The sequence below is a fragment of the Topomyia yanbarensis genome, chromosome 3 (assembly GCF_030247195.1).
Source record: "Topomyia yanbarensis strain Yona2022 chromosome 3, ASM3024719v1, whole genome shotgun sequence".
NCBI classification, from domain to species: Eukaryota; Metazoa; Arthropoda; class Insecta; order Diptera; family Culicidae; genus Topomyia; species Topomyia yanbarensis.
Window position 1 is genome coordinate 120,352,287 of NC_080672.1, and position 19,043 is coordinate 120,371,329.

At 38.0% G+C, this 19,043-nt stretch overlaps 1 protein-coding gene across 1 annotated transcript in view; it reads right to left on the minus strand.

The window, feature by feature from the left end:
* The window catches only part of LOC131693396 (uncharacterized), a 55,736-nt gene extending 44,688 nt beyond the window's left edge, over nucleotides 1-11,048 (minus strand). The window contains exon 1 of the mRNA XM_058981173.1: nucleotides 10,978-11,048. The gene's annotated coding sequence lies outside the window, so the exon portion shown is untranslated. The remainder of the gene's footprint in view (nucleotides 1-10,977) is intronic.
* Between the last annotated feature and the right edge of the window lie 7,995 nt (nucleotides 11,049-19,043).

The window sequence follows — 19,043 nt, forward strand, 5'->3', positions numbered from 1 at the left end:
GAACCTTAATATTCAGGTAAACAATCTTCAAACTAAATGCTAAATTCGATTCGTGTACGTTTAGACCTCCATGATCCATTGTGCTACTAAATGTTTTTTTTCACACAAAATCGCCATCGCTTCAACCACAGAAATTCGTAAAAAACTGACTGTTGGCAATTAAAAAATCAGCTTTGTCGAGCCCTACTTGATTTGCTCAGGAATCGTGTAAGAGGCTGAAAGATTTTTTGTCTCAAAAGAATACTTTCAAACACATCATATCATAATCTGGTCCAATTTCAGACACCCGTTTTTCACATCTTTAATAAAACCTATAGTGAAAGTGATTTTCTTTGGACGATGGTTGCATTTTACTGAGCTTTTTCGCCTCAGGGAAGCTCTATTATATCGGACAGAGTCTATCGTCCAGCACAGTTCTGCTTTGGATTATGTTACACATAAACCTTTGCGTTTCGAGTAAGCTTCGCTAACAAGAAAAATCTTCAGAGCAAGATTGGCCGTTTGCACAAAGAATACGATTATAGATTCCGGTACATAGCAAAGGGGATTACCCAGAAAAATGCGATCATACCACAAAAAATGAGCCCACAGTCCACGTTCTTTCGGAAAACATGAAGAGACTTATTCGTACAGTGGCTATTATAAAGATGAAAATCTACGAAGTAAAAGAGCTAAGTGGATGTAGAAAAGCTAATGTAGTTCAGCGGGTGGAGTGAACGTTGTGGCATTTTCGTTTTTGACAGTGCATTACATCGATGCAGCACCACAGAAAAACGAAAATGCCACTAGGTGCACTTAGTCCTTTGCTTTTTTGTACTAAAGCGGTTTAGCGACATGTGAAACACTGTAAGATAATGCTCAAAATATTTTAGTACGCTTATTATTTCATAATGAAGAATTGTGCAATGGAGTTTAGAAATATAAAAACGTGAGAATTCAATTTTAAACAACCACATGTGGCCATACTCCGCTCCAAACCAATAAAATTTTTCAACGACTGATGCGGATATAGTAATAAAATAAATAAGTACGCAGTCCTGTTAATTTAATCACCATTCCTACGGAACGGCAGCTCGGGCAAACATTCAAACCATCAATTAAAGGATTTACCATAATATAATCTGCTGAATAAGTGGCCGTTTCGCGTATATATGAAAGCCATACTCCCGGTCTCGAAATAATGACCAACATCATAATGGCTGATTTGTTCGAGAAGTGCCTGCTTAATCTGCTGGTTCGACCACTTTTCCTGTCATGTTTACTAGTTGGTAAGCCGTCGTTGGTCAACCGAAAGTGAGTGACCACGACGAATTCCGGATCGCGATTGAATTTACCGATAAGATAGCTCGTGTCATACAAATCCGAACCTCCCGAGCTAGCCTTTTCCGGTACAGATGAAATCACGCCCCACTCGTTTAACCCCGTGTGCAAAGTGGCTATGAAAACAAGTTTGTTTGTCCTGGTGGTCATCACCGTTCGCTTGTTATGCCACGTGGATTGCGAGGAAAATGTGGTACAGTTATTCGATTGAAGGGGTGTGTCGGTAGATGTTCGCTTGTCGTCTATTCAGTTGTTTGGATTATTTCGCTATCGATAATGGTTCCGTAGGTATATGGATCACTATCAGCGAGAAGGGAAAGTGTCGGTCTCGCAATGCGATCCCTGCAGGCTATATACGATAATAAAAAAGGATTATCTGGGACAGGCGGGTATTAAGTTAGTGTGACTGTCGTGAAGCCTATGCATAACATGGTTTGATTTAGATGAGGAAAAATTGAAAGCCGTCATAAAATGTGTTGTTAAGGAAGTTGTTTAATGATCAAATATTCGACATACGCTTCTTGGAATATTAAGAAGATGACGATATCGATATATTTTGACAGTAAACATAGTCTTTGCACGTCTTTTTTCGGGTTAGAAAAATATGCTTGAAAAATCTCTATTCTTAGTGTGGGGTTGGGAACCGAACCAAGGTGAATTACGTACAGGGCAATTGATTTACCAACTGCGCTATGCCGACCCCACTGACAAGAAAAATTGATCCTGCAGACCTACGTCGAAAATCCGAAGTCATCAATTCGAAAACCGCAAAAAAGTTGTAAATTGCTGTTTATGTCATGGAAGATGTTCACAAGCGGTTTCGTGATCGCAAGATTTTAAAAGTTTCTAAACAAAGGTCGTGATGGAACTTCGGATTGATAGTTGAGTTTTTTTGTTAGGGGATACTTTGCAACTACGACCACTATTCAGGTTACCTTTTGTGGCTGCTAATGATTGCTCTACATGTCGGCTGAGATGGAATATAAAGGATATTCCATATATATATATATATATATATATATATATATATATATATATATATATATATATATATATATATATATATATATATATATATATATATATATATATATATATATATATATATATATATATATATATATATATATATATATATATATATATATATATATATATATATATATATATATATATATATATATGTATATATATATATATATATATATATATATATATATATATATATATATATATATATATATATATATATATATATATATATATATATATATATATATATATATATATATATATATATATATATATATATATATATATATATATATATATATATATATATATATATATATATATGGAATATCCTTTATATTCCATCTCAGCCGACATGTAGAGCAATCATTAGCAGCCACAAAAGGTAACCTGAATAGTGGTCGTAGTTGCAAAGTATCCCCTAACAAAAAAACTCAACTATCAATCCGAAGTTCCATCACGACCTTTGTTTAGAAACTTTTAAAATCTTGCGATCACGAAACCGCTTGTGAACATCTTCCATGACATAAACAGCAATTTACAACTTTTTTGCGGTTTTCGAATTGATGACTTCGGATTTTCGACGTAGGTCTGCAGGATCAATTTTAATATTTTTTTTTTCAATATATATTAGGGTGGGGCATTGTTATATGGAAAAACGTAATCATAGCCACATCAACCGAGCACAGCACTTTTTTGGTTCCTTTTGGGGTCCCAAACAACTGTGCAAAATTTGGGGTCGATTGGTGTTGACCCGGCGTAGCGCATTGCGTTTGAAATTTGTATGGAGATTAGTATGGGAAAACCTACATTTTTACATTTTTAATTCTACAGACTACAATTATTCCTGTAGTGTGCCAAAAAATAGATAAAAGAATAGTCCAGGATATGCTGAACAACTTTGCCGAAGGATGTATGGTGTTAGAATGTCGCTAAGCCAAGTTATAGCTGTTCAAAGTTCGATACATCGAATTAAATGCTAAAAATCATTTTTATTGCCAACACTGCCGGTGTACCAATGGTATTTCATATAGCATTCCCAAATAACATTATATATTTTAGTTTTACCACATTGGTATGTTTGAATGAATTATTCAAAAGCCTTAGATCAATTTCATGAGCGTAGGTAGTTGAGCAATAGGGCGTAGTGAGGGGGATGGGGGGGGGACTTTAATATGTAGAAATTCGAACTGAAATGTTGTCGAGTTGGAATGTTCAGATGAATTATTTCAAAACAATTACACAATGTCCTACGCATAATAGTAACGATGAAATAAAACATACTGTATCCCTTTGCCTTGACTTTTATCAATAGAAGTTACGTTACAGACTGAATCAACTGATGTTGAGTTGATATGTCAGAGGATTGCATTGATTATATTTCAGTTTTATAGGCACTATGATTGTATGGTATGCGCATTTCGATGCTGTTCGATCACCTGAAGCAAAAATTTTTGTAGGGATCTGGTGGATTTCATGTTGAAATCTAGAATATAGCTTCACGCCTCGTGATCGAACAGCATAGAAATGAGCATGCTATCAAATCATAATGCGTATTAAACCGAAATATAATCCTCTGACACATCAGCTCGACATCAGTTGATTCAGTCCATTGATAAAAGTCAAGGCAAAGGGATACAGTATGTTTTATTTCATCGTTACTATTATGCGTAGGACATTGTGTAATTGTTTTGAAATAATTCGTCTGAACATTCCAACTCGACAACATTTCAGTTCGAATTTCTACATACTAAAGACCCCCCCATCCCCCCTCACTACGCCCTATTGCTCAACTACCTACGCTCATGAAATTGATCTAAGGCTTTTGAATAATTCATTCAAACATACCAATGTGGTAAAACTAAAATATATAACGTTATTTCGGATTGCTATATGAAATACCATTGGTACACCGGCAGTGTTGGCAATAAAAATGATTTTTAGCATTTATTTCGATGTATCGAACTTTGAACAGCTATAACTTGGCTTAGTGACTTTCTAACACCATACATTCTTCGGCAAAGTTGATCAGCATATTCTGGACTATACTTTTATCTATTTTTTGGCACACTACAGGAATAATTGTAGTCTGTAGAATTAAAAATGTAAAAATGTAGGTTTTCCAATACTAATCTCCATACAAATTTCAAACGCAATGCGCTACGCCGGGTCAACACCAATCGACCCCAAATTTTGCACAGTTGTTTGGGACCCCAAAAGGAACCAAAAAAGTGCTGTGCTGAAAAAACGATCATTTTGCCCCACCCTAATATATATATATATATATATATATATATATATATATATATATATATATATATATATATATATATATATATATATATATATATATATATATATATATATATATATATATATATATATATATATATATATATATATATATATATATATATATATATATATATAAATATATTTGTATTTATGTTTGTAAAAATTAAAAAAATTAATTCATCTAACATTTGTTGTCTTAATGAAATTTCCTACAGCTAGTGTGATAGAATTTGTCTTCGAAATCCTGATGCGGTGAGACTAAAATCAAATAACTCGTTGAACCTTCGAACCATTGCGATGACAGGTCTGTTTGCAGCATAGTCAGCTGGTCTCATTTCAGGAACAAGCATAACTCTTTGGCGAAGAGTCTGAGATGGTGCATAGAGATGCATTTGTGCTAGTAGGTCAGGAACATCGTATTCACCCAGCAGTATTTTGGCCACAAAGACTTCGTACGATTTAATTCTTTTTTTTAGCAACGGTGTGCAAGTCTAACAAACGGCAGCGGTCTACATACGGCGGCAGGTTTTGCGGATCACTACATGGCAAGAAACGCAGTGTGTACTTGACAAACCGTCTCTGAACACCTTCGATCTTATTGATCCAAACAGCATCATATTGATTCCAAACGACATTGTCAGATTTTAGCATCGAACGCACTAATGAACAGTAAAGAGCTTTAAAACACAATGGATCACGAAATTTGCTGGATATCTTAAACATGAGTCCCAGTTGTCGATTGTAGCAGAGAAGTGACGATGGTAAGTTAGCTTATAATCCAGTATTACTCCAAGGTATTTGATGTCGTTAACACGTTGTAGCTGATTTCCAGAAATATTATAATAAAAAGAGATGCTGTTCCTAGTGCGACGAAAGCTGATGACACTGCATTTGGGAATGCACAAAACCATAATATTCCGTAGACACCAGTCGTTGAGAAGAATCCAGAGCGGCTTGCAGTACCAGCAACGTCATTAATAAATAGGGCTAAAAGGAGCGGTCCAAGTGTGCAACCTTGAGGAACTCCAGAGCTGTTCGAAAAGCAATCAGACCGAGCAGTGCCAATACAAACAGCAACTTGACGATGAACGAGGTACGATCGAAGCCACTCACAAAATCTAGTCGTGCAGCCAAATTTTTTTCAGTTGGACATCATGATATCGTGATTCATTTTGTCAAATGCGGATTTGGTTGCCACCCAACGGCCAGGATAGAAACCTTGCTGACGGGTGTTAATATAGTGTCGGCAGGAAGCCAATAGTATTTCGTTAACCACTGACTCAATCAGTTTTGATTCAACTCCGAGCGAAGTAATTCCACGGTAATTTTCAACATTACGCTTGGCGCATTTTTTTGAAAACTGGGAATAGTGTCGAACACTTCCAGTGCACTGGAAACGTTTGCTGCTGAAGCGACATATTGAAAAGTTGCGCAAGTGGTGCAGTTAAGATGTCCGAGCATTTTTTAATATTGCTGCAGGTATAATATTTGAACCGGGATCGAAGGATGCTTTTGGCTTCTGGATATCCGAACGAACCATTTCATCGTCGATGGCGACGCCAAGGGTTGGCATGTTCGGATGCAGTTCAAGAGCGAATTTTGTGCCCATTCATTTCCAGTAATACCGGAATGATCGGGTACCAATATAAGGGATATTCTTTGATTTGAGTTCGATGTGCGATTACTAATTTCGATCTCGAATCTGCCAAACTAAGTACTTTTAGGCAAGCCTGACTGTCAGAGCAGAAAAACACATTTGTTTCCGCTTGAGATACGGTACAGTACCTACCAAGCGAATGAGGTTGGTTTAATCCCATTTCACAACAATAGACACCAGCATCTCGGCCCTCCAACAAAGAACCGTCAGTATAACAAACTATGTATTCTCTAAGTTGTCGCTCCATCTAGCCAGACTGCCATTCCTTGCTAGGAAGAATTCTCACATTGAAAGCTTTAAAAGGAAAACTACATTGGGTTACTGTTTCACAGTCCAGTAACCTTAAGACGGTATGAAAGTGCTTCTTGTTTCATAAACACATATAGTGGTTATATGTTCAACAATGCCTCTAGAGCAGCAGTAGGTGTTATCGAGAACGCACCAGTTATCGCCTTCAAGACTATATTCTGAAGATGATTTAACTTTGATTGAATTGTCTTGACTTCTCCCTTCTACTACCAAACAAGGCACCCGTATGCCAGTGCTAGTCTAACAATTGTAATGTAGAATGAATCCACTGAATGAGTTTGAGTCCCCCGTATATAATATGCCGCTCCCGTCTTTATTTCAGAGCTTTCTTGATTCTGAAATCGATGTGAGCTGTCCAATTAAATTTGAGTCAAGAATTACCCCAACGTACTAAAATTGATCTGCGAAAATAAAATTCAGAGTCATAGAACTGCAACGGACGAGTTCCAGTTGTAATCCTTCGTTGCGTGAAAAGCACCATTGATGTTCTATTTGGATTAACTGAAAGTCCAACATGAAGACACCATTGCTCAACAACACATGAGGCTTGCTGCATCATATTAAAAAGTCTGTTAATGCAAATACCGGTGATCATTATATGATAATCATCAGGGAAACCATATGTCGGAAACCCAAGCTCTTTAAGTTTCCTCAACAATTCATCGGCGACAACACACCACCTTAAGGGCATCCGCAGACACTCAGTTTCTTCATCTCTACTTGTCTTAACGATGAGCACAGATGTCGGTTGCTAAGCATTGCGTGTATCCAGTTCGTGATATATGAAGGAACTCCATGACCTCGTGCTGCTTCCAAAATGGATTCGAAAGACACGTTGTCAAAAGCACCTTTAATATCGAGAATAACTACTAAGCTTGATTGCTTTTGTGAAAAAACCTTTTCAATGTTGTAGACAACATTGTGTAACAGGGTGGTAGTGGACTTCCCCCGCTGATATGCATGTTGCATTGCATGTAGCGGATGCTCGCCTGAGCTAAAATTAAACGTTCTACTGATTTGCGAAGGAAGGAGGTCAGACTGATCGGTCTAAATGTCTTTGCCTCCTCATATGTGACGTGACCACCTTTGGGAGTGAATTTTACAGTTATTTCCCGCAATGCTAATGGAATGTATCCTGTTGCAAGACTACCAGTAAAGAACTTTATGAAAAAAATGCTTGAAGTTTTCATATCCTCTTTGTAGTAAAATTGGAATGATTCCATCTTCTCCCGGAGACTTATACGTAGCAAATCTTTCAATCGCCCATTTGATCGATTCGGTTGTCACAATTCTACGAGCAAATACCCAAGAATCAGAACTACCTGAAAAGAACTCTTGGCAGTCGTCAGTGATGGCTCCGTACAGCCAGGAAAGCGTATGTTGAAAAACAGTTCATCTTCGTCGGACGAGTATTCACTATTAGCAGTTTTAATTGAACTGACATGAAAGTCTTTCGATTTTGAAAGTAACTTATTTAATCTGCTGGTTGCGTTAAGACTTGAGACATTTGTGCAGAAGCTTTTCCAACCACTTCGCTCAGAGGATCGAAGGGCATTTCTTATGCTTTGCGAGCCAACTTAAAGGTCTCCGATCCGTCCGTAGGTCTGCGATTCCACGCTCTTCTACATAACTTTTTAAGTCGAATAAGTTCGGTATTCCACCAAGGTGTTCCTCTAGAAGCACGCATAACTCGAAGCGGACAAGCCTCTTGGTATGCTGCTACTATGAGTGAGCTTGTTTTATCCACGACCTCATCCACGTCACTTGGAGATTCAATCATCGGAAGATACCCCTGAAACCTAGTCGCCAAGCCCTTTTAGTAGAGGTCCGAGTTCGTACATTAGGGATTACGATATGTGACGATATCTAGCGAGGCGTTTAAACGATCAGAGGCGATGTACTTATAATCAGATAACGACGGTTCGAGCTCGTTTGGTACGAGCCAGTTTGCCAATTCGCGTGAAGTACCGTCAGAGCAGAGAGTTACATCTAGCACCTCTTCTCTATCAGATCTTGCAAATATTTAGCGATTTTTTACATTAAGTAGGTGCAAATTTGCACTGCTGGAGTATTCCATCAATTTAGTGCCTCTCAAATTAAGATCTGAGTTGCCACAAGTTATATGGTGGGCATTTGAATCATTGACGATTATGAGGCGAAACCCCACCTCTGTCACAATATGATACACCACCTTTGAAATCATCAGAAGCTGATAGTTCATTATGCTGTAAATATGCCGAACAATAGACGTAGTTCTTGTTCATGTTATAAAAAGTCATATTGACTGTTACAGCTCAAATATCGCGAGTTGTGAGGTCGGATATAAGACATGCGTTAATGGCACTATTCGCAAGTTTACATGCACGAGGCATTTCACGTCATGCAATTTTTGTTGAAAGCTTCGAAGACGAGGTTAAGTAGCTTTCCAACATAGAAGTTTCCTTTACGGAAATACGGTTCTTCAACCAAAGCTATAGTGGACCATCCATAAATGACGTAGCATTTTTTGAGTGATTTTTAACACCCCCTCCCTCATCGTAGCGTTTCGTCACAAACCTCTAAATACCCCCTAGTAATTACGTAGCTTGACTGTAACTACCCCCCGCCCCCTTGACCTAGCAAATTAAAAAAAAAATAAAAAACGATGTTAGTTATTCCCCTTTAAAAAAGCTAAGTAGCATGACATGACCCCCCCCCTGTCGTCACACATCATTACCAAATACAAAACTCCCGCCTCCCCCATATAATGCTACGTCATTTATGGATGGTCCCTAGAAGCTTTTCCTTCCTACCAAAGCGGGATAGATTTTTTTGGTGACAGAGGTTTCAACCTTAAGGTCATTCCGTTCGATTTAGAGTAATCTCTTTTGAAAAAATCTCTAACCTGCGCGTGAGCTGCGTATAAGGCAATCGATTTACCAACTACGTTATGCCCGTCCCCAAAAGGGGGATAGATTAACAGTGCTGCACGCTTATGCTGAAGAATAATTTGTGCTACTCTAACCATACTCGATCACAGCACTAAACATTTTATCACCAGCACTTATTGTACAGCTACTAGAAGATACACTTTGGCTTATAATCGTCTATAGCGAATCAAGAAATAGGTATTAGGGACATGACCACCATTCGGATCCCTCGATTTGCGAAGAAACAAAAGTCCACTGCGTCAAAGATTCGCCGGACGCAACAACGGTAAGCCCCATGATAGTCCGTGCACGACTGGCATATTTAAGTCCCGCCAACCATTCAGTCTTCGGCAAGAAGAAACACCCTAATTTGAGAACTCCTGTTTTCAGTCGCCTCTTAAGACATGGAAGCAGGACCCAGTAAACCAATTGTTGGCTGAGATACTTAAACCCGCCGGAAGCCACACGGCCTCTAGGTTGGTTTTGTCCGGAGAGAGATAATAGACTGTTATAAACCTCCAAGTAAACCACAGCATGAAGGGTAAAATCTGTAATCGAAGTAAGCAGGGGGAAAGATTGCCCAAACGATGTGGAATTTGGTATTTTTGAGTTTTTCTTTGACATCCGTCATAATCGGAACTAATGCAATTGCACGCTCGATGAATCTATGTATGAGCACGTCGTCTGTGAGGTTTGCTTCGATCAATCAGGAATCGAATTAACCGGAATTGATTTTTTGTTATTGCAAAGACGTTATGGTCAAAGCTTATTTGACAGGAAGACGAAACGTGTTTATTTATTTAAATATTTATTAAACCTTTTTCATTACGTAGTGATGGAACTTCCATAATCTACGATGTGCTACATTTATTTTATGATTTTCAAGATCTGGCTCAGAATCTTCACTATCCAATTTTTTGACACAAATTCAACACAAACACTACTATTTATTAAATAATTTTGATAGATATCTCTAGATCAAAATGCCCCAAATGGTGAAAAATTCATTTGTTAAATTTGTGACCTATATTATTTACATGGATTTCATAACAAATTAGAAGAAATTCTCAGAAAAGTTTCTGTGATTGTCCAATGAAAATGTTAATTTAAATAGAAATTGTATTTACGACAGAAGGTTAGTTTGCAAAAATTAGTTGAACATTTTTACATTATTGGTTGAGCTTTGGTGCTTTACAGAATATCAACCTTCTGTTTCTCCAGACTTCGCCGCCAAGTTCTTCTATCTACTGTGTAACTACAGGACTAGTGTAACGATCCTATAGATATTTCTTGGCTGAGGCTGGCACGATTCGCTTATGAAACCAGCACCTTATCTCGATCCACTTAACCAATGGATCTAACCAAACAGCCGTAATTGAATAAAACTTTGCTTGGATTCTTTTCTTTTTAGGAGGAAAACAAATTTCAAAGTTTATCTTAATCTGCAGTACTTACCAAATCGGATAAATTTATCGTTTAAACAAATCAGCTGTTTTCCCGGCGGCTACGTCTTTCTTGTTTCTTGAACGAAATAAAAAAAGATTTTCTGAGCACCAAAAATCAAATCACTGCACCATGTTGTTCGTACGGCAGCAAATCTCCGACTAAGGTAGTGCCGGCCGGTCGGCGTAAGAATCCCAAAACAGGAAGAATTTTTCTTTCACCTCATGCATCCTTCGCCTGGCCGACTCCCGGTACGGATCATGTATGTGTCGCATGCCCTTCTCTTTCTTCCATTAGTAGCCCCTTCTTGCATGATGCCTTTCGCGCCAGCCAGCAGCCCGGTGCGTACCTGAAATCCGATGATTTGGTATGAAATTTAATTTTCGGGCAACCTTGTGTCCTTCTCGCCACACGGATATACCTACGTAAAGATATAAACCTATACACAAGCTGCTGAGGACTATCTGCTGGCGGCTTCTGGCTTAATTCCAGAACAGGATGGTAGCAGTTATGAAAGAATACTGGATTTGATTTACCTACATCTGTCCGCTCATATTTTATTCAGAAGTGTGTTCGGATCGAGAAAGCAGCTCTCATGAAGGAACAGTATGAATTAACGAAGATTTACGCAATACTCGAAGCATTGACTTCGATTCTGGCTGGAGGATCCGAACCCACACTAGTGCGATTTCTTTTCGATATCGTTTCAAATCAATCTTGGGGTCAACGGAACGGAAAGACAACGGAAACCGACGAATTAATTCAAGGTCTTCGTGAAGTATGAAAAACCAAAAAAAAAAAACAATACGAACTAAGACAAAAAATCACCCCTAACGGATTCCGGACCGGGCACGCGGGAGATTTTATCGCTGGTCCCGAGTGAGACTCGTCGTCTCTTGGGATGAATCCGAAACATCAACCTTTCCTTGGAATTCTCTCTCCGAAGAAATTTTGCAGAAAAGGTGATTTGATTTGAATATAGTTGACATGATGCTCTGACGAGCTCATGTCCCTTGTCAATTGTGATGGGTGGTAGTTTTTTCCCATTCCCTTGCTGCTAGAATTTAGGGAACAACAACCTTATAGGGATAAATCTTGGCACAAATTTACGGGACTCGTTCTGTTACAGATAGTGACTTGTTTGAAGAATTGGGGTGTGATCATCAGTGGATTGATACATTTCTTGCCCTAGCTGAGTATATAAAAAATACGTGTGATTGACGAGACGGGTTGGCATTTATTGATGGGATGGTAGGCAGGGAAAAGTTACACCAGGAAAAGACGGTGAAATGTATCACCTAAGAATGGTTTACGTAAAAAATATGAGATGTGGATTCAAAAAAATATGAGTTGTGCATATCTATCTACATAACGCAATGGGAGGTATCTTTCTCTCGTGCGAAAGTATTGAAAAATAAAAACATGAGAACTAGAACTTAAACATCACCAAATTTCTAATTGGAAACAAATAAATTTGTAGTGGTAAGTAACGTTATTGTGGCAGGTTGGTGCGTATTCTGCTATTCGAATATTGCCTATAGTTACTTTCTAATGCCATTAAACACAAATATTGAATAATAATTTGTTTCATTAGACTATTTGTTACATTTTACTTTTTGTTAGACATGACTATTCAAGTTATTGTAACGTTTACTAGGTAAGTTACATGCAAGCTTTTGTTTCACTTTTGATAGATATGTCTCTTTTAATACAGATGATAATTTCTGCATACAATACAGAGAAGTATCTACCCAGCGAATGAGGCTGTTCCAATACTAATTTACGGTTTCAGACACCAGCATTAAAGGGTATTCGGAATCGAATTGAATGACTTTCAAATTGCTGTCACTTTTTATTCATTAAGTATTTTTGATCTAATTTTTATCGGGAATTGGAGTAACTAGTTTTTCGGGCATAAAAAATACAATTCGCCTGATTCTTCCAGGGAGGCAAATTAGATTAGTGACTAGTTTCCCAGCAAATAGAGCATAGACACGATTTGAATTTGATTGCAGTTTGAAATAAAATTTCTTCAATCAACAACAAGTTAAATAACTTGAAATATCTCTCTAATGTTACGATGTTACGTCGGATCGCTTGGGAGTCTTCAATGCACTTCAATGCACTTGATGTTTCTATAAATCCTGTAAACTCATTGTTCCGTCTCAAATCCCAAGGCCAGGAGCTGTTTTCTTGGGCTTTGTGGCAGCGCTTCCTCGAGCTGTTATATTCGGTGGTCCCTCAAGAAAAAAAAATTGGGTTTCCCAAGGAATCTCGCGTATAGTTTTTTGGAGCAGTAGCAGATGTCCTAACAAGGTGATTATCAGAGTTACACTTTCCCTGAGCCAAGAGTGCATAGCATTTTGTTGTGGTGATTGGTGTAGCTCTCTTCAGTATTTCTGCAAAAGAGTTCTTAGTGTGTCTTTTAAGGGTTTTCATACTCATGACTCCTTACGTACTTGCTACACCGGGTCTTATTGCAACAATGGCATACAATTTTGTGCCATTCTATGCAATCTTTCCAAATTTTCATTCACTGGATAAAGGGATCCGTGATACAACCAACTCCACATATGACCATTGGTATCGATAACCACACCGTTAGTCTCAACTATGTGAAACGACATGTAGACCCGGCAGTCCTTCATAAAAGACTTGTCGCCAGTAATGTCATTTGCTTGCTTTAGACAGGAGAACACAATTCTGAGCCTATCTGAGGAACATTCGAGATTACGCATTGCAGTATAATCAAAAACCTGAAAAATATTCAATTCTTCAAAATCAATAAAAATTACCTTTGAAAAATAATCGGAGCAAAACGCACCTGTGCGGGGACAAAATGCACCACAACAACGAGGCATAATACATCGCAACAACGGGACAGCATGCTCGGCGAACAATAAAGTAGTTGTGTTTTCTGACGGGATTTCACAAAAGTGTGCCATTAAATAGCTTTAGATTATGCAATTAGTAAGTTTTCAGAACAATTTTTCTGTTTTCGATTAAAAAATCAGCATAATTAAAGAAGAGGGCTTTTTGCTCCCGATAAAGCAAAGCTATAAATTTTGCAAAAAGTGAATTATTTTGAAGATTTTTTATATATAGTGCGACAGAATAATGAACAGCGGTATAAATAGAACTGGAATGCACTGATATAATAGCAATACAATATAATATAATTGTTTATTTCTTGAGCTGCTATTGATGTACGGTTATCAAACTTTGACAATGTATGTTTACTATGGCGGGCTTCCGATTGGTGCCCTTTTCTAGAAATTTTCAGCAGTTTTCGATATAAGCAAAGGGTGCATTTTGCCCCGGGGGTGCGTTTCACCCCATCTTCTCCTACACATTTATGCGTCCAGTTCACTTAATGTAAATAAAATTTTCTTCACGTATGTAACAATATTAGACTTTATCGATCAATAGAACTGAAAATGTGAAAGGGGAAAAATCTTTCCCAATGGGATTTTTGTTTATAAAGTTTTTGCCTTTCTCAATAGAAAGGTATTGCAATTGCTCTGAAAACCGACTTTTTAACGGAGGCCCGGAGGGCCGAGTGACATATACCGTTCGATTCAGTTCGTCGAGTTCGGCAAATGTCTGTGTGTGTGTATGTATGTGTGTGTGTATGTGCGTCTGTGTGTGTGTACGCGAACACAATCTCACTCACTTTTCTCAGAGATGGATGAACCGATTTTTACAAACTTAGTCCCAAATGAAAGGTGCAACGTTCCCATAGGCTGCTATTGAATTTCTAATGGATCCGACTTCCGGTTCCGGAATTACAGGGTGATGAGTACGATCACGCAGAAAATGTCGATTTTAAGAAATTCTGCAATGAATGTATAATGGTGAAAATTTTTCCAAAATCCGACCACAACTGCTTCGATTTGTAGTACTAGGTCATTAACAGCCATTCAAAGTCTCTTTGGTCACATTGGCCACCATCATCGGTTCCGGAAGCCCCGGCGGAAGTATCCAAATTCAGACTAACAGTCACATCGGTTTCTCGGAGGTGGCTAGACCGAATCAACCAAACTTAGTCTCAAATGAAAGATGTTGCGTCCCCGTAAATGGCTATTAAATTTTATCCCCAACCGACTTCCGGTTCCGGAGTTACGGGTTGTGGCGTGCGATCACATAGCAAATTGTGATTCAAACCGATACCCCGATGGAAGCAAAAAAGGTAAAAATTTCGCTAAAATGTCTCTCAAATAACTTAACTTTGCAGTTCTAGGTCACCGACGGCCAAACAAACTTTCGTTGACTACATTGACCACCATAGACGGTTCCGGAAGTGCCCGGGAAAAGCGGCCATCTTTCATAACTAGCAAACTCATATCAGTTTCTCGGAAATGGTTGGGCCGATTTTCACAAACTTAGTCCCAAATGATAGCTATATTATCTCCACAGATGTCTGTAAAATTTCGCACGGATCGCTTGTATGGTTCCGGAAATATAGACTGAACGGTCCGGTCACACATGAAATTCCCATATAAGCCGGAACTCAAAAATTTTTTCAAAGGGGGGACCCCATGAAATTTCAGAAATCGAATTTGTATTTTTGATGCCAAACATCTTTAAAATGCATGAAACGTCGAGATTTTATGTTATCTCGAAAATTTTTTTTTTATAAAAATCGACTTTTTGGGACTTTGCCGATTTCGCACCTTTTTTCAGTTCAATATTACCGTGGCTTTTTTTTCTTTTTCAAAATTTTAGAACTCGAATAATGATTTATTTTCCTGTATATAGTTGTCATGTGATGTATAATAATGAAATGTAATATATGCATTTAAAAGTTTTTAATGAATATAAACAACGCACACATTCTCGTGATTCATGATTGAGAAAGGCACAATTGCACCGCTAGGTGGATTAAAATAGGTTTTTAATATGTGTTATTGATTGTTCATTACTTCAACCAACAAATTTATTGGTCTGAAATCATTTTTCATTAGAACAACAATAAACATTTGCTTTCAATAAAAACCTGTTTTAATCCACCTAGAGGTGCAATTGTGCCTTTCTCATTTCTACAAACTATGATTTAATAGCTGTTTCGTACAATATAACATTATGAAAATGTCTTTCATTCTTATTTCACTTGGTAAGTATATATAAGAGCACCTTTTTGCATTCATCGCGGTATCGGTTTGAATCGGAGTTTTCTATGTGATCGCACTCCACAACCCGTAACTCCGGAGCCGGAAGTCGGATGGAGATGGAATTTAATATCAGTTTCCGGGGACGCAACACCTTTCATTTGAGACTAAGTTGATCAAATCGGTCTAGCCATTTTCGAGAAACCAATATAACCGTTATTCTGAATTTGGATGCTTCCGGATCCGTCGATGGTGGCCAGTGTGAACAAAGAGACTTTTAATGACTGTTGGGGATCTAGATCTACAAATTCAACAGTTGTATTTACATTTTGGAAAAAATTAGAATCGGGATTTGCTGCGTGATCGTACGTATCACCCTGTAGTTCAGGAACCAGAACTCGGATCCACACAAAATTCAACAGCAGCTGATGGACCTTTCATTTAAAATCAAGTTTGTCAAAATCGGATCAGAAAATTCCGAGAAACCGATGTGGACAAATCAACAAATTTAGTTTTATAACCATACTCTTCAACTCGTAATCCGGAACAAGATGTCGGTTGAAAATGAAATTCAATAGCAACCTATGGGAATATTATACCTTTCATTTGAATCTTAGTTTGTAAAAATCGGTTCAGCCATCTCCGAGTAACCGATGTGGACATTTTGTTAACAAATCCGCACATACACACATACATACATACATACATACATACATACATACATACATACATACATACATACATACATACATACATACATACATACACACATACATACACACAGATATTTTGCGATCTCGGCGAACTGAGTCGAATGTCATATGAGACTCGGCCCTCCGGGCCTCGGTTTGAAAGTCGGTTTTTGGAGCAATTGCATAACCTTTCTATATGAGAAAGGCAAAAGAATAATATTTAATTAGCTTAATAAGCATGAGTTCAATGTTATCTTCATGTGATTATAATTTGGAAAGGTTGGTGGAATGGGTTTGAACGTGTAGGGAATGGGGGGTTAGTAGAGTGGGAATGGAGGATGCGTCAGAAATCCTTCATCTTATTTCGGTATACGAGGTGGATGAAGGAAATGCGTGAGGGTGGTCCAAGAGGAGGGGAGTGATGAAGGAGGGAGGTGTAAGGGCAAGGCGGGGGGGGGGGGGGGGGAGGGGCGGTGACGCAATACTCAACTGCATATTTTGCCTTCCATTTGAGACTTGGTTTGAGAAAATCGGTTCAGTCATCACCGATGAACCGATGTGACTTTAATTGTGGAATATGCCCGGAATTCCGGACTTCCGGAATCGTCGATCGTGGACAATATATTCAAAGAATGTTTGATTGGCAATCAGTGATCTAGATCTGCGATTAGAAGTTATTTGGTGACAATTTCAATAGTTTTTAGCCTCTGAGGTATTACGATTGTACCGATTTATATGGGAAATTCCAGTGTATCCTTACTAACACCCCTGTAACTCCGGAAGCAAGAGTCTGAACCGAATGAAATTCAGCAGCAGTCAATGGCATTACTGTATCTTTCATTTGAAATCAAGTTTGTAAAAATCGGTAGAGAATTCGTTGGGGAATGGGTGTGACATTAGCTTAGGAACTTGGCGAGTTCCCCGGGGGCGTCGTGACCTGTCATAGGTGGCCAATGTGGTCAAAGCTGCTTTGATTGATCATTAGTGATCCAGACCCGCAAACTAGAGTAATGTTACATCAATTTTAATATGTTTTACATCATTTGAACATCATGGTGGTACCAGTTTATATGGGAATTTGCTGCGTGACCGCACTCTTCAACCCGTAACTCCGGAACCGGAAGTCGGATCAACTAAAAATTCAATAGCAGCTTATGGGAGCGTTATACCTTTCAGATGAAACTAAGTTTGCGAAAATCGGTTCAGCCATCTCTGAGAAAATTGTGTGAGTTTAAATGACACACACACACATACACACACACACACATACATACACACACACAGACATTTGCCGATCTCGACGAACTGAATCGAATGGTGTGACACTCGGCCCTCCGGGCCTCGGTTAAAAAGTCGATTTTTACAGTGATTGCATAGCCTTTCTTTATATGAGAAAGGCAAAAAGGTCTTAATTTCAATAATTGTGTTTTAATTTCAATAAATTAATTATTAAAAAAAACAATGATAAATCTTTTTATTGAAACAATAAATAAATTTCATTGATTTCAATGAATAAATTTATTGTCTCCCGACTAATAATTTTATTTATTGAATTTAATCTATATTATATTGTGCACCTACTTTTTCTGCGTGCACGTGTTTTCCAATACTGTACTAACTGTATTCAATACCGTTTCTATACATTGCAGACCTTTCCCAAAATTATATTTTTAATCGGACATGTCTCATCTTTTTGATCGGCAGTGTTAGCACCCCTCTATCTAATGAAGCTCGCACTATGAAATGACTCCAATTGGATTCTCAAATCTTTTGCTAGTTCAGCTACTGCTCGTTAGGTGTGTGGAATTTCTAGGCAGTTGCCATGCAACCGAATTGAAAATGTAATTGGAAATAGATCAACTAGAACTATCGGTAAATAGGTCTTATTGGTTGGTTGAATTTAGATGTAAATCTAGTATGTATATCGATTTATCATTGGCATCATTACCTATCTGTGGCGAAAGGTGCAGTTTTTAATCTATTACATTTTGCAGCACTTTTCCGAAACCTCATTATAGATTCGTATGAATGTCAAAAATGATAAATGTATCATTATGATTAATATGATGAAAGGTTCTAAAATGCAAACAAAACCCCAATCCGCCAAATTGCCATTTATTTATCCTTCCATTTATCGCAGCGTAGGCAAAAACTATGAAATTTCTGCATCGCAACGCTCTTTGATTACAACGATAATAATAACCGATTAATCATGATTCCAGCAACCCATTAGCTCGGCGGTGCATAATAATGAACCACATCCGCCACCCATCGATTG